At 35.9% G+C, this 3,113-nt stretch overlaps 1 pseudogene; it reads right to left on the reverse strand.

Annotated features, from left to right (window-relative positions):
- LOC101579586 overlaps positions 1-3,113 on the reverse strand; it is a 40,638-nt pseudogene that overhangs the window by 574 nt on the left and 36,951 nt on the right.

Below are 3,113 nucleotides of genomic sequence, written 5' to 3' on the forward strand. Positions count from 1 at the left end.
AAAAAAAAAAAAAAAAAAAAAAAAAGAGTCGTAGATAGCTAGTGTTTTCTCAGACACATCAGTAGCCTCCCAGATACTCTGAGTATCTTGTCTTCTAGGTCTGCATTTTTGAAAAAGTACATGAGCACAAGGAAAGTGGCAAAAAATATTCATGTCAACCAAATATTGGAAATATCCCAAATGTGCATTTACATGAGAAAAAAATTGATGATGATACATTTGTGGATAGAATAGTACTCAAACTTCACAAGAAGAAACTAGCACTACACAAAACATAGATGACAATCACAGACTTTATCTGAGCAAAAGACACACAATGCATAAGTTTATAGCTTCATAATTTTATTTATACCCTAAATATAGTCATATGTATGTACAGTCAGATGTAAACATAAGAGTAAAAGTGTAAGTCAAACTAGCAATTAAAGGATGATAGAGATCAGTAAGGTTCTTCTGAGCTGTAGGATAGTGAAATGGCTACAATGGAGAATAAAAAATTTTTGGCATTGATCTGTGTAGTGTTAATTAGATACATGAGACAACTGAGTACTTGAAATGTGACTAATTCTGAATTGAAATGAACTATAAAAAATTTCAAGGACTTACTATAAAAGTACAAAATAATTTACTAATACACTTTAATTGATAACATGTTCAAATTAGAATATTTTATAGTATTAAACCTAATATATCATAGTTCATGAAATTTCACTTGATTCCTTTCTTGCTCTTCTAATGTGACTGCTAGACAATTTAAAAATGCACATGGGACTTACATGACACTTATACTTTCATTTTTATTTTTATTTAGTTTTATGTGTTTTTGTATATATTTTGGACACAGGGTCTCACTACATGGTGAGGAAGGCACTGCATGTGGTACTGGGGATTGAACCCAGATCCTTGTGTTTCCCGGGCAGATGCTTAGACCACTAAGCTAACACCCTAGCCTTAATTTTCTTTGTCACACTATTCTTTAACTTTACCTGGAGGTTACATCATGTACTTTGACATCTGTCAAAATGCATTGAGTTATATACTAATTGTACTTCACTGTAGACAAATTATACAGTAATCAAAAGATATATTTATGGAGTGGAATACTACTGAACAATTACAATAAGAAACCAGCACTACACACAACATAGATGAAAGCTATTAGTATAAAAAGAGAAGACAAACTAGATAGGATATCCTATAATGCAAGTACAAGATGATCATGGCCTGGATCATATGGTAGCAATATAAATGAAAGAATTTGGGGCTGGGTGATGGCTCAGTGGTATATGCGCTTACCTGGTAAGTGCAAGGGCATGAGTTCAATCCCTACTTCCACCAAAAAAGAAGAAAGAAAGAGAGAGAGAGAGAGAGAGAGAGAGAGAGAGAGAGAGAGAGAGAGAAAGAAAGAAAGAAAGAAAGAAAGAAAGAAAGAAAGAAAGAAAGAAAGAAAGAAAGAATTCATGGAAATTTGAAAAATATTCATAATTTAGTATTGCAAATACATAACAAAAATTTTCATGTGAGAGTTTGTAGTGTCAAATTCAAGGATTATTGCCATAGACAGTCTATGCAAACAAAATATTTCTCAGAGCTAATGAATGGGTATCAGTGGTCCACAAATTCAAGTCTCAAGTGAGAGATCATTAATTGTTTTAGAAGAGTAATAATCCAGTGCCATTTTCTCTGTTCTGTAGATGCTAGAAAACCCACTGCCCCTAGATGAGACCAGAAATGAGGCTGATAAAAGCTGCTGACAAAAGGAAAGAGGTGAAAAAAAGTGGAAAGCCCTCTCGTCCCACGGTCTTGTGTTAGAGTGAATGAAGGTACAGGCCATCTGTCCTTGTCTGTAGTAGCCTTTGGGTTAGACATAGGATCATGCCCTTTTAGCCAGAATTCTTTCTGCCTTTTATTATTAAGTCTTTGTTACTCTGTCCACCAAAAAGTACAGGACTTCATCTTCCTCATTTCAGTTTTTGCCCTCCTCAGCTCACCTGTCCAATTCAGATAAAGAAAAGATAAAGCAATTTTATTGTACAAAGAGGACTCCCTTCCCTGGTAACTGGCAAATGAGGTTTCTCTCCTGGTCTGGTGATTGTGGGAGATTTTGGGGACTTTGGACAGAAAATACAAACATATAAACATCCTCTTTCTTAAAACATTTTTTTTTCCAATTTGTTCTTTTCTTATATAGAAGATGAGTTTTACTTCATGTGTAAAACATTTTTATTTTTACTAATTAAAAAAGTCATCATAGATTATATAACCTTTCTATTTCAATAGATGCACTGGGGCAGTTGGTGACCTTCCCAGGTGAGCAGTGTATGGCGAGGCCTAGGTGGTTGATCCTGCCAATATCTTAAAAGCTTAAAGTCCGGGTCCCCATGAAACCATACTAAACCCGTCTACCAGATGTGGATAAGAATGAGGTTGATGGGCTTCACTGTTTATAAAATCAGAAGTGATGATAAAAGGAGCAAAGCCTTAAAAGGTTCAAGTCCTGTGCCTGCTCACAGTCACCATTAACTAGCTCTGGAATACACATGAGATGAAGCCTCAGTCTGCTTGTAAATTTAAGCAAGCTGTGTTAGATGGAGCACAGAACGTCACTGTACACCTACATAAGTGGTGTTTACTCTGCAGCATGAATAAATGCACCTGTGAGATGCACCACCCCACTTTGGACTGTTTTGTGTGTCCCAGCAGATCCTTTGTATGGGGCAGCTGTCCTCAAGAGCTGCACCCACCCTCCAGGAAAACCCTCTGGAAGGAGGAGCTTGCATCATGGATTCTCCACAGAGGGGTAGCGGGGCTGGGTCTAGACACTCACTAGGATTCTGATATTCAATAAATGTCTAACAAAAAAAAAAAAAAAAAAAAAAGAGCTGCACCGGATGATTTGGCAGTTAAATTTCTTTTATCTCCTTTTACACTGAATTCTTTCCAGGATTCTTCAGTATTCCTTTTAGGTTCTTTATCTCTTTTTATATGTGGTTTCCTAAATAAAGAGAAATATGACTGATCTAATTGTTGATTGTCTGACCTCTACATTAAGAATCTTTTGTTTTCAGCCTAGGAGATAATTCAGTAGAATAAGCAATTGCCTGGCAAGTTCA

The sequence above is a fragment of the Octodon degus genome, unplaced genomic scaffold (assembly GCF_000260255.1).
Source record: "Octodon degus isolate 3935 unplaced genomic scaffold, OctDeg1.0 scaffold00078, whole genome shotgun sequence".
NCBI classification, from domain to species: Eukaryota; Metazoa; Chordata; class Mammalia; order Rodentia; family Octodontidae; genus Octodon; species Octodon degus.